Source organism: Cetorhinus maximus, chromosome 13 (genome assembly GCF_964194155.1).
Source record: "Cetorhinus maximus chromosome 13, sCetMax3.hap1.1, whole genome shotgun sequence".
Lineage (NCBI taxonomy): Eukaryota > Metazoa > Chordata > Chondrichthyes > Lamniformes > Cetorhinidae > Cetorhinus > Cetorhinus maximus.
This window is the reverse complement of record NC_135891.1, coordinates 63,172,208-63,198,035: the sequence shown is the minus strand read 5'-3', so window position 1 is coordinate 63,198,035 and position 25,828 is coordinate 63,172,208. Positions and strand designations below refer to the sequence as shown.

The window sequence follows — 25,828 nt, the reverse complement described above, 5'->3', positions numbered from 1 at the left end:
ACAGTCTCACCTCAATCATCAGAGTGCTATCAAGTGCTACTTACACAGCAATAACCTTTTCACTGATGCTCAGTTGGGTTCCACCAGGGCCACTCACCTACTGACATCATTGCAGCCTTGAGACATGGAGGGTCAAATGCTATTTTGATGTCAAGAGCCGTCACTCTCACCACACCACTTGAGTTCAGCTCTTTTGTCCATGTTTGGATCAAGGCTGTAATGAGGCCAGGAGCTAAGAGGCCCTGGCAAAACCCAAAATGAGTGACAGTGAGCAGGTTATTGCTGAGTAAGTGCCACTTGATAACACTGTCGACAATACCTTCCATCACTTTGCTGACAGTCGAAAGTAGACTGAGGGGTGGTAATTGGCTGGGTTGAATTTGTCATACTTTTTTGTAGTTAGGACATACCCGGGCAATTTTCCACATTGCCAGTTGGATGCCAGTGGTGTAGCCGTGTTGGAACAGCCTGGCTAGGAGTGTGGCTAATTCTGAAGCACAAGTCTTCAGTGGGATACGATCCATTGTTGGGGAACTGCTGCTTTAAATGCATTCTTGCGATTTGTTTCAACCTCTCCTTGTGGTAGCGAGTTTCACTCTGAGAAAAGAAGTTTCTCTTGAATTCTCTATTGGAATTCTATCCCTCTTAAAATGAACCCATTGCTTTCTTTGCTTTTTTAAATGTCCTTATTGACATGTGGTATTACTTTGGTGATTTGCTTTTCTGTATGCCAAGATCCCTTTTCTCCACTCCCCCATATATTAGTTGGAGAATTCTCTCCTCCTTTCAGCAATATGTAGGAAAATTGGATTTAGATAAATCTTTGGTGTCTGCATGCGGTATCATAATTTGTCTTGCATAAATCCAATGATATCATCATTAGACAATATTGCAATCCTGAATGGGGTGATATTTAATCCTACAGCTATCATCCTGAGCCCACAATTCCTTGGGTGACACAGCTTGAGCAAGTGGTGAGTATCAAAGTTTCATAGAAAGTACCAAAATATTACCTCAAGTCTCCCTTTAGTGTGCTGTGAAAAGGTTTCCGAATTTATTTGCTTTTCTGAATGATATGAAAAACCATAAGAACATAAGAAACAGGAGCAGGATTAGGCCATTCAGCCCATTGAGCCATTTAATAAGATCATGGCTGATCTGCGACCTCAATTCCACTTTCCTGCCCTTGGTTCCTTTAGTCCAAAATTGATCGGCCTTTGTCTTTAATATACTCAACAGCTTAGCCTCTAGAACTTTTTGGGTAAAGAATTCCAAAGATTCACAACCTTCTGAGAAGATATTTCTGCTCATCTTGGTCCTAAATTGTTGGCCCCATATCCTGAAACTGACTCTTAGTTCTGGACTTACCAGCCAGGGGAAAGCCTCTCAGCATCTATCCTCTCAGAGACCCCTTATAAATTTCAATTAGTTCCCCCTCAGTCTTCTAAACTCCAGAAAATATAAGTTAATTCTATTCAATCTATCCAGAAGGAGAGTAAATTTTAAAAGCTTCTTTAATGGTCAGTCTTACATTCAAAATATTATATGTGCATAATCTTTACTTCAGAGAAGCAGTCTATGTGCCTTCCTTTGTTGGCTGTAAATAAGCACAATCCTAGCAGTATAGTGGAAAAGTTTGAGGCAATCTAATCCAGAGTCTTTAGCGGGACTCTTATCTGAAGAATTTGTTTATCCAAGAAAAATTCTGGAAAGTTTATAATTGACTGCAAGAGTGACCATTCAAAGCATGTCAGAAAGTGAACCATACCGTTTTAAGATTATACAGTTACGTCATTGAGAATTGGTGACAGCAAAATGACACAGAGCCCATATTTGAGGTTGGCAGGAAAGCTAAATGTGATTTTTCTTTGTAAAACAACATGGAAAGAGCATAAGGCACTTACTTTCTGGCCTTAAAATGGCACAACGTGCATTTTGTGGTGCTATGCTCCTGACAAAACAGATTATCCTCTGACAGACTATGAGAAAACACCACAAAGCTTTTTTTAGTCTATATATAAAGGTAAGAAAAAGAGGTCTTGTGGCAGGTAGGTAGCATCCCTGCCTCTGAGCAAGAAGCTACGGGTTCAAGTCCTGTTTCAGGACTTGATGGCCAAGGAAGGTGTGCTCATAATGCGGTCAAACAGGTTATCTATCAACATATAAAACTTTCCAACATACGCCATGGCAGGCATTAAGAGTGGGAGAGATTCCTGGTCAGCCATGTGATGGAAAGAAATTGGAGCCTCTGGAATGGGAATGGAATGGGTGACCATCAGTCAGAAGAAAGGTGTCAGGCAGTTAGTCAGGAAATCCCCAGGGCGTATCTCGCTTGAGAACCGATGATAATAAGGGGAACAGAAAGGCGTTTCTGCGGCCGTGGACATGACTCCAGGATGGTATGTTGCCTCCCTGGTGCCAGGGTCAAGAATGTCACTGAACGGCTGCAGGGCATTCTAAAAGGGGAGGGCAAACAGACAGAGATCGTGGTACATATTGGTACCAATGACATAGGTAGAAAGAGGGATGAGGTCCTGCAAGCAGAATTTAGGGAGCTAGGAAGCAGATTAAAAAACAGGACCTCAAAGGTAGCAATCTCTGGATTACTTCTGGTGCCACGCGCTAGTGAGTATAGAAATAGGAGGTTAGCCCAGATGAATGCGTGGCTGGAGAGATGGTGCAGGAGGGAGGGCCTTAGATTTCTGGAACATTGGGACCGTTCCTGAGGGCGGTGGGACCTGTACAAGGTGGACGGGTTACACCTGAACCAGAATGGGACCAACATCCTTGCGGGTAGGTTTGCTAGTGCTGTTGGGGAGGGTTTAAACTAACCTGGCAGGGGGATGGGATCCTGAGAGGAGATTCAGCAAGGGGAGATGCACAGCCACAATTAGAAGAGAAAGTGAATGAGTCTGGAAGGCATAGAAATTATAGGCCAGTTAAGGCACAAGGGAGTTTGGCAAGGTTGGATGGTATTTATTTTAATGCAAGGAGTCTGACAAATAAGCAGATGAGTTGAGAGCACCAATTAACATATGGAAGTATGATGTCATTGCTGTCACAGAGACATGGTTGAGAGAGGGGCAGGATCAGCATCTCAATATTCAATGATATAGGGTCTTCAGGCAAGACAGGGAAGGAGGTAAAAGAGGAGGGGGTATCACAATATTGATCAAGGAATCAATTACAGCAGTAAGGAGGGATGACATCTTAGAAGGCTCCTCAAATGAAGCCATATGGGTAGAACTTAAAAAACAAAAACGGAGCAATCACATTGCTGGGAGGTACTATAGGCCCCCAAACAGTCAGAGAGAAATAGAGGAGCAGATATGTAGGCAAATTTCAGAGAAGTGTAAAAATAATAGGGTAGTAATAGTGGGGGATTTCAACTTCTCTAACATTAACTGGGTTCGTCATAGTGTGATAGGTTTAGAGGAAGCGGAATTCTTAAAATGCATCCAGGAGAGCTTTTTAAGCCAGTACGTAGCAGGTCCTACAAGAGAGGGGACGATCTTGGACTTAATTTTAGGGAATGAAGCCGGGCAAGTGGTAGAGGTATCAGTGGGGGAACATTTTACAGATAGTGATCATTATTCCGTTAGATTCAAGATTGTTATGGAGAAGGCCAAGGATGGGCCAGAAATCAGAAATTGGGGGAAGGCCGATTTTAATAAGATCAGATATGATTTGGTTAGAGTGGACTGGGAGCAGCTACTTTTAGGTAAAATTGTGTCAGAGCAGTGGGACTCATTCGAGAAGGAAATAGGGAGGGTACAGGGCCAACATATTCCAGTAAAGACAAAGGATGGGACCAACAAATCCAGGGAACCCTGGATGTCGAGGAATATACAGGATTGGATAAAGAGAAAAGGGGGGGCTTATGGCAGATACCGAGGGCTCAAAACAGCGGAAGCCCTAGAGGAGTATAGAATGTGTAGGGGGATCTTAGAAAAGAAATTAGGAGAGCAAAAAGGGGGCATGAAAAAACATTGACAGGTAAAATAAAGGAAAATCCAAAGTTATTTTACAAGTACATTAAGAGCAAGAGAATAACCAGGGAAAGAGTAGGTCCCATTAAGGACCATAATGGTAATGTGTGTGTGGAGCCAGAAGACGTAGGTAGGGCTCTAAATGAATACTTTGTGTCGGTGTTCACAAGTGAGTGGGTATGGAAATCAGGCAGAAGGACTGTGACATAATTAAAGAAATTAGCATAGAAAGGGAGGAGGTTCTAAGTGGTCTGGCAGGCTTAAAAGTAAATAAATCTCCAGGCCCAGATGAAATGTATCCCAGACTGTTGAGTGAGGCAAGGGAGGAGATAGTAGGGCGCTGGCAATAATTTTCAATACCTCTCTGGTCACAGGAGAGGTGCCAGAGGACTGGAGGACAGCCAATGTGGTGCCGTTATTCAAAAAGGGAGGAAGGGATAAACCAGGGAACTACAGGCCAGTCAGTGTTACCTCAATGGTGGGGAAACTATTGGAAGCAATTCTGAGGAAACTATTGGAAGCAATTCTGATGGACAGAATTAATCTACACTTGGAGAGGCAGGGTTTAAATCAAGGTCAGCCAGCATGGTTTTGTTAAGGGGAGGTTATGTCTGACCAATTTGATTGAATTTTTCAAAGAGGTGACCAGGTGTGTAGATGAGGGCAATACATTTGACATAGTCTACTTGGACTTCAGCAAGGCTTTTGATAAGGTCCCACATGGGAAACTGATAACGAAGGTAAGAGCCCATGGGATCCAAGGCAATTTGGCAAATTGGATCCAGAATTGGCTGAGTGGCAGGAAGCAGAGGGGGATGGTTGAGGGGTGTTTTTGTGACCGGATGCTTGTGTCCAGTGGGGTTCCACAGGGATCGGTGTTAGGTCCCTTGCTGTTTGTGGTATATATAAATGATTTAGACTTGAATGTAGGAGGGTTGATCAGTGAGTTCGCGGATGACACGAAAATTGGTGGGGTGGTAAATAGTGAGGAGGATAGCCTTAGATTACAGGAGGATATAGATGGGTTAGTCAGATGGGCTGATCAGTGGCAAATGGAATTTAATCCGGATAAGTGTGAGGTGATGCACTTGGGCAGCACAAACAAGGCACGGGCATACAAGATGAACAGTAGGACCCTGGGAAGTACTGAGGATCAGAGGGACCTTAGTTTGCATGTCCACCGGTCCCTTAAGGTAGCGGGACAGGTAGATAGGGTGGTTAAGAAGGCATATGGGATACTTGCCTTTATTAGCCAAGGCATAGAATATAAGAGCAGGGAGGTTATGCTGTAACCGTATAAAATGCTGATTAAGCCACAGCTAGAGTATTGAGTGCAGTTCTGGAATCCGCATTATAGGAAGGATGTGGTTGCACTAGAGAGAGTGCAGAGGAGATTTACCAGGACGTTGCCTGGGCTGGAGAGTTTTAGTTCTGAGGAGAGATTGGATAGACTGGGGTCATTTCCTCTGGAGCAGAGGAGATTGAAGGGGGACATGATTGAGGTGTATAAAATTATGAGGGGCATAGATAGGGTAGACAGGTAGGAACTTTTCCCCTTGGTGGAGGGATCAATAACCAGATTTAAGGTAAGGGGCAGGAGGCTTAGAGGGGATGTGAGGAAGAATTTTTTCACCCAGAACGTGGTGGGAATCTGAAACTCACTGCCTGAAAGGGTGGTGGAGGCAGATGCCCTCATAACATTTAAGAAGTATTTGGATGTGCACTTGTGATGCCATGGCATACAAGGCAATCAGCCTAGTGCTGGAAAATGGGATTAGAATAAGTACTTGTTTGACTGGAACAAAAACAGAATTACCTGGAAAAACTCAGCAGGTCTGGCAGCATCGGCAGAGAAGAAAAGAGTTGACGTTTCGAGTCCTCATGACCTTTCAACAGAACTGAGTAATATTAGGAGAGGGGTGAAATATAAGCTGGTTTAAGGTGGGGGGGTGGTTGTAGGGACAAGCAAGCAGTGATAGGATCAGATAATCAAAAGATGTCACAGACAAAGGAACAAAGAGGTGTTGAAGGTGGTGATGTTATCTAAACGAATGTGCTAATTAAGAATGGATGGCAGGACACTCAAGGTATAGCTCTAGTCCCCATACTTAGTCTACTGCATTCGTTGCTCCCAATGCGGTCTCCTCTACATTGGAGAGACCAAATGTAAACTGGGCGACCGCTTTGCAGAACACCTGCGGTCTGTCCGCAAGAAAGACCCAAACCTCCCTGTGGCTTGCCATTTTAACACTCCACCCTGCTCTCTTGCCCACATGTCTGTCCTTGGCTTGCTGCATTGTTCCAGTGAAGCCCAACGCAAACTGGAGGAACAGCACCTCATCTTCCGACTAGGCACTTTACAGCCTTCCGGACTGAATATTGAATTCAACAACTTTAGATCTTGAACTCCCTCCTCCATCCCCACCCCCTTTCTGTTTCTTCCCCCTCCCTTTTGTTTTTTCCAATAATTTATATAGATTTTTCTTTTCCCACCTATTTCCATTATTTCTAAATCTATACCTTTAATGCCCTGTCAGTCTTTCCACCCCACCCCCACTAGAGCTGTACCTTGAGTGTCCTGCCATCCATTCTTAATTAGCACATTCATTTAGATAACATCACCACCTTCAACACCTCTTTGTTCCTTTGTCTGTGACATCTTTTGATTATCTGCTCCTATCACTGCTTGCTTGTCCCTACAACCAGCCCCCCCCCCCCCCGACTTCTCTCCCCCCACCCCCCACCTTAAACCAGCTTATATTTCACCCCTCTCCTAATATTACTCAGTTCTGTTGAAGGGTCATGAGGACTCAAAATGTCAACTCTTTTCTTCTCCGCCGATGCTGCCAGACCTGCTGAGTTTTTCCAGGTAATTCTGTTTTTGTTTTGGACTTCCAGCCTCCGCAGTAGTTTTTTGTTTTTATCTACTTGTTTGACTGGTGCAGACTCGATGGGCCAAAGGGCTTTTTTTTGTGCTGTAGACCTCTATGACTCTCTATCACTGACTCTACCATCGCCATCCTTCAGAAAGTCAGCAGTGTCCTTCAGAGGGTTTGAATAAATGGGAAAGAAAGACTTGTCTTTGTACAACATTTTTCACAATCTCTGTACACCCCAAAGTGCTTTAGCACCAATGAAGTATTTTTGAAATGTTGTAATATAGGAAATGTGGCAGCCTATTTGCACACAGCAAACTCTCACAAACTACAATGGTTGAGGGATAAATATTTGTCAGGACATCATAGAGAACTTCCCTGCTCTACTTCGAAATAGTGCTGTAGGATCATTTGTGTCCAGCTGAGAGGACAGACTGTTTAACAATTTATCCAGAAGTCAGCATCTGCAATAATATCAGCACTCCTGCAGTACTGTACTGGAATGTAAGCCTAGATCTTGTGTTCAAGTCTCTGAAGTGTGACTGAAACCTAGCCTCGGAGACGAGAGTGTTCTCACTGAACTGCGGCTGACATCTAATGTCAAGCAGTGTCACAGTCTGCTTCTGCAGGATAAAACAACCCTCGATGCTGCTTCTCCAGTGGTTCTGTTGCAGGTTAAAACAGGCAGTAATACATTTTCAACCTTTCCCAGTTTACAGAGCTGGCTAATAAATGTAAACTCTTGGAATGTCTGTGGGGGAAATTGACGGAGTGAAATGGTGTGAACGGATAAAAATGGCCGTTGATGCTACAGCTCTGGTGGTTCTGTTAATTCCCAATTAAAGTTACAGCAGGTGATCGAGAAAATCACAGAGAATTTCATGGCAAAAGATCAATTTTTAAAAAAATGAAAATCCCAAATCTGTGATGGATACTGCTATACTCCAGACATAACAGCTGTGGTTCAGTTGGTAACACTCTCACCTCTGAGAGTGAAGGCTGTGTGTTCCAGTCTCACTCCAGAGACATAAGTGAAAAATCTAAGCTGGTACTTCAGGGCATTACTGAGAGAGTGCTGCAATGTTGGAACTCCTGTCTTTATGATGAAATGTGAAATCAAGGCCCTGTCCACTCTCTCAGGTGGATGTAAAAGATCTCCTGACAGTATTCAAAGAACAGCATGGAAATTCTCCCTGGTGTCCTCAACATTTATCCCTAGCCAACTTCGCTAAAAAATAAAAACAAAAATACCTGGAAAAACTCAGCAGGTCTGACTGCATCTGCGGAGAGGGATACAGTTGATGTTTCGAGTCCATATGACCCGCTGAGTTTTTCTAGGTATTTTTGTTTTTATTTCAGATTTCCAGCATCCGCAGTATTTTGCTTTTATCGCTAAAAAATAAGGTTATTTTGTCATTAGCATATTACTGTTTGTGGGAGTTTGCTGTGCAAGTGCAAATTGCCTGTGATGTTTCCTCCATCACAATAGTGACAACTCTTCAAAAGTACTTCACTGACTGTAAATAGTTTGGGATGCCCTGAGGTTGTGAAAAGTGCTTTTTTGTGGATTGTATTAGGAATTTGGTACTTGAATCACAACTTGAATTACCTGTCAGACAATGCTGCCATTAGTTCAAAAGAACACAGCCTCTGAAGGTATTGCAACCGTTCGTTTCCTGACATTCAGGGAAAGCTCTTATCTCAGGATGGAACTGGTGTGTGGAGGGGCCAGGCATGGTGAGCCACTTGTCCTCCTACCCTGTGTGGTATGAGGCTCGAGAGATTTTAAATGGAGCCTGTCAGACTCACAGCTGGGTCCATTCTCTGGCCTGCGGGCAAGAGCAAGATTTCAGCCTCCTGCTCCTCCTGGATCACAAAGAAGGCTAAAAAAGTTTTAAATAAATTTCCTCACTGGGCCTCTTTTGGCCCTTGATATAGCTGGTGGCTGTTTTGGCCAGGCAGTGAAGGCATGTGCCACACGTACTCACACGATCAGGCCTCAGGCTAAAATTGTCATTGTGCATGTTTAAAGCAGGACCCCATTGTATTCCAGCCAACTGAAATCAGTTTAAAATCAAATCCTGTGGGAAGGCAGCAGGGTCTGTTGGAGGTGGGGATATGTCACCAACAGCCCTGTTGTTCGTTTTTCATCGGGTGGGGTCTCTACTTTCCTGTTTAGTGTCACAGCAGGGACGTATGCAAATGTGTCTCAGTTAGGCAGAAGCTAATAGAATCTTAGAATAGTACAGCACAGAAGGAAATTATTCATGCCTGAGCAGTTCCTGTCCCCTCCTATAGAGGGTCACTCGCACACTTGGCAACAGACTGTGGGCACATCATGTGTTGGCTAAAGAAGCATCAAGCCAGGTGGTTCAAGTAGGGGAATGACAAAAAGGAAGAACAGTCACTGAGAGTAGGCAATTCTTCCTGCTGCACGTTCTACTGTGCCCCTGAATACACGTACATGGCAGATGCTGGATGTGCGGTCCAAGATTAGTCGCTGCAGTTCAGATCCCAACCAGGCAGAATCCTATTTACATTGTGTGGCTGCTGCCTGTTTCAGAGAGGGGTCTGTGGATTCCAGGATACATACATGGACAAAGCTCGCTCTCAAACATTAGAAGCTGAGATCTACAGATTCACCAGAATGGAACTTAACTTAGGGGGTTAAATTATGAGGACAGGTTATTTAGACTGGTCTTGCACTCTTGAATATAAGATATTTTGAAGGGTAAATTGATAGGGTAGAAATTGAGAAACTGTTTCCTCTGCTAGAGTAATCAGAAAGATGGGGATATATTTTTAATGCTAGGCTTTTCAAGATGAATTGAACAGGTACTTTGTATCAGTCTTCACTATAGAGGATACAAGTAACATCCCAGAAATAGCTGTAAATCAGGAAATGGAAGGGAGGGAGGAACTCAGAGAGATTACAATCACCAAAGAAGTGGGTTTTGAGCAAATTGTTGGAGCTGCGGGCTGACAAATCCCCGGGCCCTGTTGGACTTCATCCTAGGATCTTGAAAGTAGTGACTAGGGAGATAATTGATGTGTTGGTTTTAATTTTCCAAAACTCCCTAGATTTGGGGAAGGTTCCATTAGATAGATTCCTGATTAACAAGGGGGTGAAAAGTTATTGGGCGTAGGCAGGAATGTGGAGCGGAGGTTACAATCTGATCAGCCATAATCTTATTGAATGGCGGAGCAGGCTTGAGTGGCCTACTCCTGCTCCTAATTCTTATGTTCATATGTAAGAGCAAAATCAGGAAGTATGTTTTCAAAAATAAAGGTGGTGGAATTCTGGACTTCATTCCCAAAAAAGCTTTGGATGCTAGAGAATAATTGGATCTTTCAAGGCAGAATTAGATATGTTTTTATTAGGTAAGGGAAGCAAGAAATAGGGAGCAAATGGGGCTACAACACTGGGATCTACCCGGCAAAGTGGAATATTACCCAGGTATGTCCTGTCCAGAAAAAGCAGGACAAATCCAACCCGGCCCCATCAGTCTATTCTCAATCATTAGTAAAGTGCTAGAAGGTATCGTCAACAGTGCAACCAAGCAGCACTTACTGAGCAATAACCTGCTCACTGATGCTCAGTTTGAAAACCTCTTCCCCTGGGTTTGGAGGTGGCGGGTGAAACATACTGTAAAGTAAGAGAAAAAGTTTACGTTTGAAATTAATCGGGGACTTCCAAAACAGGTGACAAAAATTTTCCAAGCCAACCTCCTGCTGTGAGAAACTGCATTCTCTATGTTGCCTGCAATAAAACAGCCTGCCAGTTCATTGGACCCACAGATGCCAACAGCCAAAGACTTTACGAATGATGAATTCACCCTCTGGCTCTGTGCCTTATTCCACATTCCCTCTGGCATCTGAATAATGCCTGGCAGTTTTACCTGTAAGTAAAATCAGGGACATACTCAGTACTCACATGTAAAATTGGAAGATAATACAGACTCAGATTAACTGCAGACTCTACATGAGGTTATTCAACAGTTCAGCCTCAATGAATGACAAGTGATGGAGGCAAGTTTAACACAGCACCTACCGTCACAATGATCCTTCACTTTTTGCTGAAACCAACGATTATCAAATGTTTTGAAAATTAAATTGAAGAATCATTACCTTGCCATCAAATGCAATGTACAACTGCTCAATGGCCTCTTTTTGCTCTGTATAGGGGCTTTCCTAGGTGTGCTGGGGGTGCAGGCATCTCCAACACTCTTTCCTTGTGTAGTGCTGGTGCATCACCACGCCTAGCAACATGATGACAAATAATTTGCATCATTCATATATCAGAGTTGGGAGGATGTTGCACAAATCTAATTCACTCTATCATCTGTTTCCAACTAGACAGAGCTGCATTACCCACAGAAAGAGGTGTACTTATGTAACATTAAAATAACATTATTTCTCACTTATTTTTGAGAGTTCCACAATTTCCTTCTGCAGCTTGTGGTTCATAGCTTCCAGCTGCTTCTTCTTGGACGAGGAGGCTATCAAATCTTCCTTGCAGCCATTCTCTTTTCCATTGTTGTTCTCAGGCCTCTGCTGCTGGCAGACTTCTCCCTCATTCTGCCAGAGAGGAGATATTTTTGAAATCATTTAATTTTGATTTGAAATCTCATAAACCATTTGCAACAGAAATCAATGAGAAGATGGCTGCATCTTTGAGTGTTCTCTTTGTCCAGTGCAGGGGTATTGTCACCACTGCTGCTGCCCTCAATAGTGCTGTCCACAATCTTGGGCACTCTGAACCTTGGGCCACTCTGTACCTTCCATCTGATCTCTTCATGGGTATCTATGGATCAAGAACAATTTAACAGCATTGCACAGCACATTTTAGATTTACCTGTCTAATCATTTGGGGCATTATATCGGGCAAATGGTTTCCAAGTGCTATAAGGTTCACAAATCTTCTTGGCCCTTTTGATAAAAAGCAAGTTTCCTTACATCTTTGAAATCTACCTGTGAGCATGAGCTAACTCGAAATCCACTTTCTACTCTACCTTTTGTAGTCCACCGCTGTTTGATGGGATCCATTGCACCATACAGGGATTTAGATCAGTCACTGATGTGATGCTGTACAATTCAACGCATATACTGTTGATCAAGGAATTAATTAAGGCAAACTTGGATAGGCATTGAATAGTTAAATAAAAAAGAGTGGTCTACCTATGAAAAAAGAGCAAAGATGTCATTTGAGTGTTTAAAGAAGTTTAAAACTGCTCCATAGCCTCAGTCAATTAAACACTCAGACCCGTCTTCAATAAAACTGTCAAATCCTCACTGAGGAAATTCAGAAAAATAAATTTTCCCTCCTTCTCCCAGAATGCAACATTGCAGGGACTGGGACACACACATTGCTGATTGACAAACACTGTGGCCAATCCAAAAGCGGTATTTCTGAAGCTAGCCAATCAGGGTATGGTGGGCGGGACCTCCTCAAGCTGCACTCTCTCTCGGGCTCTGCCGGTCCGATTACTGCTTTCACTGGTTCCAGGTACATTGGGCGCCGAGTTCCTTCCACGCCCCTCATTAGCTGATAACGGCCGCTCCTGCCCTCCCCGGGTACTCGCTTCACTCTCTCTCCTGCTGCTTGCTGACCTCCCGGTCGCAGAATCTCTTGTTGGGGCTGCTCCCCCTCCTTCGGATCAGAGCCGCTCATTCTCACTAAGGGCTCGGGAGGTGCTGTCAGGAGGAGGGCGAGCAACCCAACAAGAGATTAAGCGCAAAAACAGAATTACCTGGAAAAACTCAGCAGGTCTGGCAGCATCGGTGGAGAAGAAATCAGTTAACGTTTCGAGTCTTCATGACCCTTCGGCAGAACTGAAGTATAGTTAGGAGAGAGGTGAAATATAAGCTGGTTTAAGGTGGGGGGGGGAGAGAGAAGTTGAGGGTGTGGTGATTGTGGAGATAAGCAAGCAGTGATAGGAGCAGATAATCAAAAGATGTCACAGACAAAAGGATCAAAGAGGTGTTGAAGGTGGTGATATTGTCTAAGAAAAGTGCTAATTAAGAATGAAAGACAGGACACTCAAGGTACAGCTCTAGTGGGGGTGGGGTGGAAAGACTAACAAAGTTTTAGTTTTAGATTTAAAAATAATGGAAATAGGTGGGACAAGAAGAATCTATATAAATTATTGAAAAAAAAGGGAGGGGGGAGAAATGGGTTGGGGATGGGGGGAGGGGGAGTTTAAGATCTAAAGTTGTTGAATTCAATATTCAGCCCGGAAGGCTGTAAAGTGCCTAGTTGGAAGATGAGGTGCTGTTCCTCAAGTTTGCGTTGGGCTTCACTGGAACAATGCAGCAAGCCAAGGACAGACATGTGGGCAAGAGAACAGGGTGGAGTGTTAAAATGGCAAGCCACATGGAGGTTTGGGTCTTTCTTGCGGACAGACCGCAGGTGTTCTGCAAAGCGGTTGCCCAGTTTGCGTTTGGTCTCTCCAATGTAGAGGAGACCGCATTGGGAGCAACGAATGCAGTAGACTAAGTTAGGGGAAATGCAAGTGAAATGCTGCTTCACTTGAAAGGAGTGTTTGGGCCCTTGGACGGTGAGGAGAGAGGAAGTGAAGGGGCAGGTGTTGCATCTTCTGCGTGGGCATGGGGAGCTGCCATAGGTGGGGGTTGAGGAGTAGGGGGTGATGGAGGAGTGGACCAGGGTGTCCCGGAGGGAACGATCCCTACGGAATGCCGTCAGGGGGGGGTGAAAGGAAGATGTGTTTGGTGGTGGCATCATGCTGGAGTTGGTGGAAATGGCGGAGGATGATCCTTTGAATGCGGAGGCTGGTGGGGTGATAAGTGAGGACAAGGGGGACTCTATCATGTATTCTGGGAGGGAGGAGAAGGCGTGAGGGCGGATGCGTGGGAGATGGGCCGGACACGGTTGAGGGCCCTGTCAACTACCGTGGGTGGAAAACCTCGGTTAAGGAAGAAGGAGGACATGTCAGAGGAGCTGTTTTTGAAGGTAGCGTCATCAGAACAGATGCGACGGAGGCGAAGGAACTGAGAGAATGGGATGGAGTCCTTACAGGAAGCGGGGTGTGAGGAGCTGTAGTCGAGGTAGCTGTGGGAGTCGGTAGGCTTGTAATGGATATTGGTGGACAGTCTATCATCAGAAATTGAGACAGAGAGGTCAAGGAAGGGAAGAGAAGTGTCAGAGATGGACCATGTGAAAATGATGGAGGGGTGGAGATTGGAAGCAAAATTAATAAATTTTTCCAGGTCCCGACGAGAGCATGAAGCAGCACCGAAGTAATCATCAATGTACCGGAGAAAGAGTTGTGGGAGGGGGCCGGAGTAGGACTGGAACAAGGAATGTTCCACATACCCCATAAAGAGACAGGCATAGCTGGGGCCCATGCGGGTACCCATAGCCACACCTTTTATTTGGAGGAAGTGAGAGGAGTTAAAAGAGAAATTGTTCAGTGTGAGAACAAGTTCAGCCAGACGGAGGAGAGTAGTGGTGGATGGGGATTGTTCAGGCCTCTGTTCAAGGAAGAAGCTAAGGGCCCTCAGACCATCCTGGTGGTGGATGGAGGTGTAGAGGGATTGGACATCCATGGTGAAGAGGAAGCGGTTGGGGCCAGGGAACTGGAAATTGTTGATGTGACGTAAGGTGTCAGAGGAATCATGGATGTAGGTGGGAAGGGACTGGACAAGGGGGGAGAGAAGGTAGTCAAGATAACGAGAAATGAGTTCCATGGGGCAGGAACAGGCTGACACGATCGGTCTGCCAGGACAGTTCTGTTTGTGGATTTTGGGTAGGAGGTAGAAGCGGGCCGTCCGAGGTTGGGCGACTATCAAGTTGGAAGCTGTGGGAGGAAGATCTCCAGAGGAGATGAGGTCAGTGACAGTCCTGGAAACAATGGCTTGATGTTCAGTGGTGGGGTCATGGTCCAGGGAGAGGTAGGAGGAAGTGTCTGCGAGTTGACGCTCAGCCTCCGCGAGGTAGAGGTCAATGCGCCAGACAACAACAGTACCACCCTTGTCAGCGGGTTTGATGACAATGTTGGGGTTGGACCTGAGAGAACGGAGTGCAGTGAGTTCAGAGAGAGACAGATTAGAATGGGTGAGAGGAGCAGAGAAATTGAGACGGCTAATGTCACGCCGACAGTTCTCAATGAAAAGATCAAGAGAAGGTAAGAATCCAGAGGGAGGGGTCCAGGTGGAGGGAGAATATTGGAGGTGGGTAAAAGGATCCGTTGAACGGGGAGAGGACTCCTGCCCAAAGAAGTGAGCACGGAGACGAAGACGGCGGAAGAAGAGTTCAGCATCATGCCGAGCCCGAAATTCATTGAGATGAGGGCGTAAGGGTATGAAACTAAGTCCTTTGCTGAGCACTGAACGTTCAGCATTGGAGAGGGGAAGGTCAGGGGGTATAGTGAATACGCGGCTGGGGCTGGGATTGGAAGATGGGGTGAGGACGGAGGGACAAGCAGGTGTGGAGGGTCCCAGATGGGTGTTGGTGTCGATGAGTTGTTGGAGCTTGCGTTCCTTAGCACTTGAGAGAAAGAGAAAAAGTTTCTTGTTGAGGCGACGGATGAGGCGAAGAATAAAATGAAACTGGGGGCACGCGCAGCTTTGAAAAAGGGTGCGGCGGTGCTGCTGGAGGGAGAGGTCGAGTGTGTTCATATGGCGGCGCATGGCACTGAGTGTGGATCTCAGAATGCGACGGGTACAGCAGTCCGAGAAACGTTTTATGTCCCGGAGATACCTGTAATCCTGGGTGGGTTCGAAACAAGAGGGATGGAATTTCAGTTGAAATCCACGTGGGGTGAGTCGGAGATTCAGCGATCGGGACCGCAGCGGGAGAAAGGCGTCGAATGCGGGGGAGGGCGTGGTGATTACTGGGGCCATTACTGGTGAGGGACATCAGATAGTCACAGAGGGGAAGGGCAGCAAGAGGTTATCTTCTCCCATTGTATTTATGTTTCCTTCTAATGTTCATCATTTATAAGACCATAAGACGTAGGAGCAGAAGTAGGCCATTCGGCCCATTCAGTCTACTCCGCCATTCAATGAGATCATGGGTGACCTGATAATCCTCAATTCCGCTTTCCTACCTTTCCCCCATTATCCTTGATCCCCTGACGGATTAAAAATCTGTCAGTCTCAGCCTTGAATATACTTAATGACCCAGCCTCTACAGCCCTCTGCGGTAAAGAATTCCACAGATTCTCTACCCTCAGAGAAGAAATTCCTCCTCATCTCTGTCTTAAACGGGCAGCTCCTTACTCTGAGGTTATGCCCTCTGGTCCTAGACTCTCCCATAAGGTCGCCTCTCATTCTTCTAAGCTCCAATGAGTACAGACCCAACCTACTCAACCTCTACTTATAAGAAAATCCCTCCATACCCAGGATCAACCTAGTGAACCTCTGGACTGCCTCCAATGCCAGTAGATCTTTCCTTAGATAAGGGAACCAAAATTGTTCACAGTATTCTAAGTGTTGTCTAACTGGTGCCTTGTATAATTTTAGAAAGACTTCTCTATTTTTATACTTATTCCCTTTGAAATAAAGCCCAACATTCCATTTGCCTTCCCTATTATCTGCTGAATTTGTATGCTAGCTTTTTGTGATTTGTGCAAGAGGACCCCCAAATCCCTCTGTGCTGCAGCTTTCTGCAGTCTTTCTCCATTTAAATAATATTCAGCTCCTCTATTTTTCTTGCCAAAGTGCATAATCTCACCTTTACCCACATTATATTCCATCTGCCAAGTTTTTGCCCACTCACTTAACCTGTCTACATCCCTCTGTAGACTCTTTGTGTCACCCTCACCACTTGCCTTCCCACTTATTTTTGTGTCATCTGCAAACTTGGTGATAGTACATTCACTTCCCTCATCCAAGTCATTAATATATATTGTAAATAACAGTGGGCCCCAGCACTGATCCCTGTGGCACTCCACTAGTTACAGGTTGCCAACCTGAAAATGCCCCCCCTTATCCCAGCTCTCTAACTTCTATTAGTTACCCAATCCTCTATCCATGCTAATATATTACCCCAACACCATGGGCTTTTATTTTATTAAGTAACCTTATGTGTGCTACCTTATCAAATGCCTTTTGGAAATCCAAATATATTACATCTTCTGGTTTCCCTTTATCTATTCTGCTTGTTAACTCCTCAAAGAATTCTAATAAATTTGTCAAGCATGATTTCCCCTTCATGAAGCCATGCTGACTCTGCTTGATTATGTTAAGCATTTCTAAATGCTCTGCTATTATATCCTTTTTAATAGACTGACATTTTCCTAATGACTGATGTTAAGCTTACTAGCCTATGGTGTTACATTGGCAGTTTTCCAATCCTCTGGGACTTTTCCAGAATCTAAGGATTCTTGGAAGATTACTACCAGTGCATCCACTATCTCTGTAGCTACTTCCTTTAATATCCTAGGATGCAACCCATCAGGTCCAGGAGACTTATCAGCCTTTAGTCCCATTAGTTTCCCCTAGTACTTTTTCTCTAGCAATAGTTATTGTATTTATTTCCAAACCCCGCCACTTTTGGCCCTTGATAATTTTGTATTTTTGGTATGCTATTAGTGTCTTCTACCGTGAAGACTTATGCAAATTATTTATTCAACTCCTCTGCTTTTTCCTGGCTGCCCGTTGTTATTTCCCCCAGCCTCATTCTCTAAGGTGTCATTGTTCACTTTGGCCTCTCTCTTCCTTTTTATATATTTAAAGGAGCTCTTACTATCTGTTTTTATATTGCTTGCTAGTTTACCCTCAAAGTTTATTTTCTCCCTCTATTATTTTTCTGGTCATCTTTTGTTGGTTTTTAAAACTTTCCCAATCCTCTGGCTTACCATTAATCTTTGCCACGTTGTATATTTTTTCTTTCAATTTGATACTATCCTTAACTTCCTTGGTTAACCATGGTTGGTTTATCCCCTTCTTAGAATCCTTCTTCCTCACTGGGATATATCTTTGTTGTGTTTATCATGTTCATCACTTGTATTTGTTTATTTCCTATGTTTATGTCTTGTATTTGTGGTCATGTTTTTAAAAATTTTGTTCCACTTATATCTGCCACTTTTTCAACTCGTGCTCTTAATTGATGTCCATGTAAGTTTTACCATTATCCCTTCTTGTCAGGGGTTATCAGAGAATGTGAAATTATTTTCCAATCACTTTGGATGTAAGGAATGCTACCATTGAGTTATGATTGACAATATATCATGACAACCAGGCAACTATAGCAATGGTTACTCCTATAATGACTTTTCTCATGCTTCTCGAGAAAAGTTATTTTGATATTTTTTCCCACCCTGAAGTTTCAATATAAAACAATTTAAATTTTGCCATTATGTGACCCCTTTTGTGTGACTGCACTCAAAAAAATCAAAAATTTTGAAATGGTTAAATGCACTGCATTACAAACTTGTATCTGTGTAAAGCATTCATATATGTAAGGTGAGGAGATCAACATCAACTTGCTCTTCGTAACACATTGCAAACTTGATGTGAAAATGTATACTGACACACGAATGCCTTTTTGCCTTACTCAGGCAGTCTTAATACTTAAGTCAGCCCAGTTGGCTTCAACTGGTATAGTTTCCAGTTCAAAGAATCATTGAAGCAGCTACATGACAACTGGTTCCATTTAATTCCAACTGGTTCCAGTGTGCCTGTCAACTTGTTCTAGCAGAAGTCAGCTGGTTCCAGTAAAATTCAAATGGTTACAGTTGAAGGCAACAGGACAAGTGGAATCATAACTGGTTCCCTGTTGTAAATGCCAGTTATTCCAATTGTATGTGTTGAACCAGTAAACAAGTTTACTAGCTTCAGTAAGATTCCAATGTCCCTGTTAAATCCAACTGGACAATGGGGGATACCAGCTGGTGTCCAGTTATAATGTCCAGCTATTCTAGTTGTGTTCAGTTAAAACTGGTTGTGACCTGTTATTTCAGAGGAAACCGGTTATGACCAGTTGGTTTTCCCAACTGGTTCCAACTGATTTTTCTCCATGGCTCAAAGGTGTAATGGCCCTACAGTTCCTCAATCACCAGATTTATTTCAATGAGCAACTAGACTATACTTAATTCTAGCTACTTGGCTCTAACAACAAAAAAACTATAAATGGTAAATTATGTTCCACGAAATGCAGAATACATGGACTGCTTCAGTGTGTGAGGAGTTGTGAATGATGCTGAACATTGTGCGATCATCAGCGAACATCCCCACTTCTGACCTTATGATGGAAGGAAGGTCATTGATGAAGCTGCTGAAGATGGTTGGCTGTAGGACGGTACACTGAGGAGCTCCTGCAGTGATCTCCTGGAACTGAGATGATTGATCTCCAACGACCACAGCCATCTTTCTTTGTGCTAATCAGGAATTAAACCAGTGGAGAATTTTCCCTCGATCCCCATTGACTTGTTTTGATGCCACACTCGGTCAAATGCTGCCTTGATGTCAAGGGCAGTCACTCGCACCTCACCTGAGCAAGTGCTGCTTAATGGCACTGTTGATGACCCCTCCTATCACTTTGCTGATGATTGAAAATAGACTGATGGTGCAGTAATTGGCCGGGTTGGATTTGCCCTGCCTTTTGTGTACAGGACAAACCTGGGCAATTTTCCATTTGCAGGATAGACGCCAGCATTGTAGCTATACTGGAACAGCTTGGTTAGGGGCATGGCTAGTTCCGGAGCACAAGTCTTCAGTTCTATTGCTGGCATGTTTTCAGGGCCCATAGCCTTTGCAGAATCCAATGCCTTCAGCCGTTTCTTGATATCACGTGGAATAAGTCGAATTAGCTGAAAACTGGCATCTGTGATACTGGGGGCCTCAGGAGGAGGCTAAGATGGACCATTCACTTGACACTTTTGGCTGCAGATGGATTCAAATGCACTGAGGTGCTGGACTCCCCAATTATTGAGGATGGGGATATTTGGGAAGCCCCCTCCTCCAGTTAGTTGTTTAATTGTCCACCACCATTCATGACTGGAAGTGGCAGTACTGCAGAGCTTAGATCTGATCCATTGGTTATGGCACCTTTTAGCTCTGTCTCTCGCATGCTGCTTCTGCTCCTTGTGTCCTGTGTTTTAGCTTCACCAGGTTGACACCTCATTTTTAGGTACAACTGGTGCTGCTCTTGGCATGTCCTCTTGCACTCTTCATTGAACCAGGGTTGATCCCCTGGCTTGATGGTAATGGTAGAGTGGGGGATATGCCTGGCCATGAGGTTACAGATTGTGGTTGAATGCAATTCTGCTGCTGCTGATGGCACACAGCACCTCTTGGATGCTCAGGTTTGAGTTGCTAGATCTGTTCAAAATCAATCCCATTTAGCATGATGGTAGTGCTACACAACACGATTGAGGGTACGTACCCTCAATGTGAAGGCGGGACTTTGTCTCTACAAGGACTGTGCAGAGGTCATTCTTACCAGTACTGTCATGGATAGATGCATCTGTGCCAGGTAGATTGATGAAGAAAAGATCAAGTGTGTTTTTCCTTCTTGTTCGTTCCCTCACCACCTGCCAAAGACCCAGTCTAGCAGCTATGTTCTTTAGGACTCAGCCAGCTTGGTTTATAGTAATGCTACCGAGCCACTCTTGGTGATGCACATTCTGTGCCCTTGCCACCCTCTGTGCTTCTTCCAATTGGTGTTCAACATGGAGGAGCACTGATTCATCAGCTGAAGGGGCGTGGGGGGGGGGGGGTGGGTGGGGGCGGGCGGGCGGTACGTGGTAATTGGCAGGAGGTTTCTGTTCAAGTTTTTGAAATACTTTGTCTTTCCAGGATAATTTGAGGTAGATGGGGCACTTTTGAGGTCCAAAGGTGGTGGCCTTTGGCCAATTTGCAAGTGCGTGTGATACATGGTGATACATCTGATCAGGATAGCCATTGTCCTGCAGGGTAGTTTTGATACACTCTATTTCTGTGTCAAGCTGCGCTGAGCAACATTATATATGAATTTCAGTGCTGGTGCAATGCCAGGATGTAGGCCATATGTCCCAGTGATTGGCTGATCAGATCAAACAACATGTTCCTCCGGCTGTTCGTAATGGGCAGAGTACAGACTGTACTCAACCAGCCCGTGCTTGCAAAACCAAAAACAAAATGTTTACTGTTAGATGTGATTCCATGATTGGGCAGCACTTGCTGAAGATTCCTGAGTGTGCTAATGGCTACACGAACAGCCAATTTAAGGTAATTAGTCAAACTTTTAATGTGGCTCATTTACGCTTGCCAGGAGTGACATACATTCATATGCAGGGACCCATTCCTTGCACACAAGAAGAATATGTTCATGCCTTGCACCTTTTTTGAATTACACGGAGTATGGGGATCCTATACTTCTCTGTTGTTTTCTGTATGGCGAAGTCTCAGCCAATCAGAGTCCACTTGCCAACCAGTTAGCACTCTTTTCAGCTGTAGTATAAATTGTTGCGATCGTTTGAAATTTGGCATTCTTGCATTTGTCCTGATGAATGCAAGAAGAAAATTTTTGACAACATGTCTCTCTTTTCTGCAATATTCAAGTTCTGTATAACCAAGTGACTGAAAGCCATCGTATAAATTCAAGATCTTTCTTCTTACAGTGTGAATAATAACTTCATGGTTTGGTTGCAGGTGGTTCAGCTACAGCTTAATTGTGAAAAAATGAAATCAAATACTTCCCAGATAGTCCACTAGGTGGGGACGCTTCATTGGAGACATGCATCGAACTACTGTTTTTGCCTTTTGTTAAAGTGAAGTTTCAGTGCTTAATTTTATTAAAAATTCAGTTCTGAAAACTGAATATGCATTAATGCTAAGACACTTGTAGCCTTGCAGCTCCTATTTATGTAGAATGGCATCTGTAATATTTCAGTGCAGGGATTGTTAATAACACTTGTTAGTGCTGCTATTTAGCTGCTAATTTAGAAAACCTTTGCCATTAAAATAGTGGTGCTGGAACTACCTCTCTCCCATGTCTCCTAATCTTCAGGCACTATTAACTTAGTATAAAACTCTGGCTCCAGCCCAACTACAAATTAACATGAAAAAACAAAAACAGAATTACCTGGAAAAACTCAGCAGGCCTGGCAGCATCGGTGGAGAAGAAAACAGTTGACGTTTCGAGTCCTCATGACCCTTCGGCAGAACTGAAGTATAGTTAGGAGAGAGGTGAAATATGAGCTGGTCTAAGGTGGGGGATGGGGGGAGAGAGAAGTTGAGGGTGGGGTTGTTGTAGGGATAAGCAAGCAGTGATAGGAGCAGATAATCTTCCCCCTCCCTTTTTTTTCAATAATTTATATAGATTCTTCTTTTCCCACCTATTTCCATTATTTTTAAATCTACAACTAATACTTTATTAGTCTTTCCACCCCACCCCCACTAGAGCTGTACCTTGAGTATCCTGCCTTCCATTCTTAATTAGCACTTTTCTTAGATATCACCACCTTCAACACCTCTTTGATCCTTTTATCTGTGACATCTTTTGATTATCTGATCCTATCACTGCTTGCTTATCCCTACAACCACCCCACCCTCAACTTCTCTCTCCCCTCGCCCCCCACCTTAGACCAGCTTATATTTTACCTCTCTCCTAACTATACTTCAGTTCTGCCGAAGGGTCATGAGGACTCGAAACGTCAACTGTTTTCTTCTCCACCGATGCTGCCAGACCTGCTGAGTTTTTCCAGATAATTCTGTTTTTGTGTTACAAGTTAACATGGATATTTTGCCAGATAGTTTGTTACAGGTATAAACCTGGTGAGGTTATTTGCACATCTGCAACTGCAGGTGATCAAGAATAGACTGGAGGACCAGCAAGGCTCAAGGTGAGCTAATGCAGACTTCTGCTGGTGCACTGTCCCTGGGAGCTTGCTTAGAGAATAGATCAGCACTTCCCAAACTATTTTCCAATACCACCCAATTTTAATAATGCACCTATAGGGGTCATAATGCAGGAAAAGGAGCTTGGATGACAAAGAATGTAATCAGAGGAGCACACTATGTGTCTTTCTGAAGATTTGTTTCTCTGTATGTTTACCTCTGAAACATCTCAAAGATCCTCATATACAATGAATTGCTGTGACTGTTATTCTGTCTGTTGCAGCCATTTTGTATCAAGTCAGATTCCACAATGAGATGAATAAACAGGTAGTCTAATTTTGATTGTAAATTGCCTAATCGGAAGATGGGGTGCTGTCCCTCCAGTTTGTGTTGAGCTTCACTGGAACATTGCAGCAGGCCAAAGATGGACATGTGGGCGTGAGAGCAGGGTGGTGTGTTGAAATGGCAAGCAACAGGAAGGTCTGGGTCATGCTTGCGGACAGACCGAAGGTGTTCTGCAAAGCGATCACCCAGTCTGCGTTTGGCCTCTCCAATGTAGAGGGGCAGCGAATTTCAGTTGAAAGGAGTGTTTGGGCCCTTGGACGGTGAGGAGCGGGGAAGTAAAGGGGCAGGTGTTACACCTTCTGCGATTGCATGGGAAGGTGCTGTGGGAGGGAGTTGGCCAACTCCAGCATGATGCCACCACCAAATGCATCTTCCTTTCACCCCCCCAATCGGCATTCCGTAGGGACCGTTCCCTCTGGGACACCCTGGTTCACTCTTCCATCACCCCCTACACCTCAACCCCCTCCCACGGCACCTTCCCATGCAATCGCAGAAGGTGCAACACCTGCCCCTTTATTTCCCCCCTCCTCACTGTCCAAGGGCCCAAACACTCCTTTCAACTAAGCAGCGCTTCACTTGCACTTCCCTCAATTTAGTCTACTGCATTCTCTGGTCCCAGTGCGGTCTCCTCTACATTGGAGAGACCAAACGCAGACTCAGTGACCGCTTTGTGGAACAACTTCGGTCTGACAACAAGCATGACCCAGACCTTCCTGTCGCCTGCCATTTCAAAACACCATCCTGCTCTCATTGATCTCAAGTTGAATTGCTTGCATTGCTCAATGGAGAACTGAACTACAATGGTAAAGGGTGCAGGAAAGAGAGGATGGCTATCTCTGTGTACAACAGATTTGATGTGTCCTCACTGAATTCACTATGATATTGTCTCTAGGAGTCCTGCCTACCAGTTAATTTTTTCAAGTCTCAGCCTTGATCAGTAGGAGCACTCTTACTTCAGAGTCAAGAGGTTGCCTGTTTACATCCTGTTCCTGGGCTTAGAGTGTATAATCCAAGGTGATGCTTCAGTGTGGTACTGAAGGAATGCTGTTGTGTTGGAGATGCCATATTTCAGCTGAGACATTTAAATCAGGTCCCATTGCCTTGTTCAGTCGATTGTAAAGATCCCATGGTACTATTTGAAGAGCAGGAAGTGTCTTGGTCAAAATTCACCCTTCAATCAACATGGGGAGGGGGGAGGAGTTTTAAAATACACTTAGTGGCAGGCTTGGAGGAGGGGGGTGGGGGTTGGGGGATAGTTGGTGAGCAAAATCAGAGAAAAATGTATTGTGACACTTCCCCAACATGTTCCCACTTCCTCTCATTTTTCCCAGAGTGTGTAATAAAGCAATGCACCCAGGATTGCCAGGAAGCTAATTAAGTATATTAAATGGGAAATCAGCAACAATTTTGCAAGGGCATTGCAGTTTAGACAGTGTCATACAGGCCCCAACTTGCATCAGAACCTGGGCTGCTCAGAGAAGGCGGCAGCACATTGGGAAGTTGAAGTGTCATAATGATAGGATGCAATCTGCGCCACACTATATGTTATCACTTTCTGGTGGCTAGAGCCTGGTTCCCAGGTGGGCACTGCCATTTTGTATCATTGTATTGAACTGTTTAGTTTCTTGGCTGCATTAAAGCTCAAGAGCATGGGGGAAAGTCACATGATGTAACACTCCAGGAATACATTTAATCACACCTGTCAACCCTAAAGAACAATGAGATCAATGACCAGACAATGTGGGTTGAATTTTCTGGGCATAGAATATTTTCGGCGGTGTGTCAACTATTGGTATAGTGATCAATGTGAATGTGCCAAACTGAAGATGAACACAGCCTACTGGCGCTGACTGTTTAATGGTGCAAATGGCAAGCCTGAGGACATCTGCAGGCAGAGGCTCGACTGCTCTCACAGACAATGCCCGGGTTGCAGAAATGGTTCCCTCAGCCATTTCACCCCACCCTCCTTTGAGGCTTGCACCCCAGCAGCACACTGGCGCTCCATTGGCTGTGAAGGCTGCCAGCATGCTGATCAGCCTTCCATCCCCCTCAACCTGCCATCCATCCCTAATTGATGGGTGAACCCAGAAGCATCTTGCAAATTGGTCACATTTCAGAAAATTGACCCTGAAGGCACATTGCTCTGATGAACCCGTAAATAGACTCCCCCACACCCCTGGGCAAAAATATTCTATGCCCAGAAAATTCAGCCCATATTGTCTGGTTGTTGATCTCACTGTTCTTTCGGGTTGACAGGTGTGATTAAATGCTTTCCTGGAGGTTACATCATATGACTTGCCCCCATGCTATTGTGATTTGTCGGCCAACACAACTATCCTTGTGATGCGTGGCCTTCCTTTGCCAATTGGAAAGCAAAAAGACTCATTACCCAATTGGATGATGCTTGACTGTCAGTCAGACAGCCTTTTCTTATGCATTTTCAACATTTTTATATCTGATAAAGAGAAATGATCAAAGAAAAGGACAAAAAACCCAATCTTTTTTAATGTCCCTATGATTTTTCTCCAGGATTACACACAGCAATCTCCTGGAGATTGATCTGCAATTCCTGGAGACTCCAGACCAACCCTGGAGGGTTGGCAAGTCTACTGTTCTTTGCGGGACTGTTGTGGAAATTCATTGAGAAATGGTCTCTGCACTTCTGAAGTAACTCATTGGCGGTGAACCATTTGGGGTCGCGTTGAGGAGGTAATAGGAATGCAGGTATTTCTTTAATATCATTTAGAGGTGTACACTATTAAATCCTGAGTGCGACTTTGCAGTTAAACGTTGCGCTTATAAAATCATTTATTCTCCGCCAGCTGGTTTACAATG

General features: G+C 44.4%; 1 protein-coding gene across 1 annotated transcript in view; it reads left to right on the top strand.

Moving 5' to 3' along the window:
- The first annotated feature begins 949 nt into the window (after positions 1–949).
- LOC144688640 (engulfment and cell motility protein 2) overlaps positions 950–25,828 on the top strand; it is a 218,015-nt gene continuing 193,136 nt past the window's right edge. Inside the window, exon 1 of the mRNA XM_078555443.1 lies at positions 950–974. The gene's annotated coding sequence lies outside the window, so the exon portion shown is untranslated. The remainder of the gene's footprint in view (positions 975–25,828) is intronic.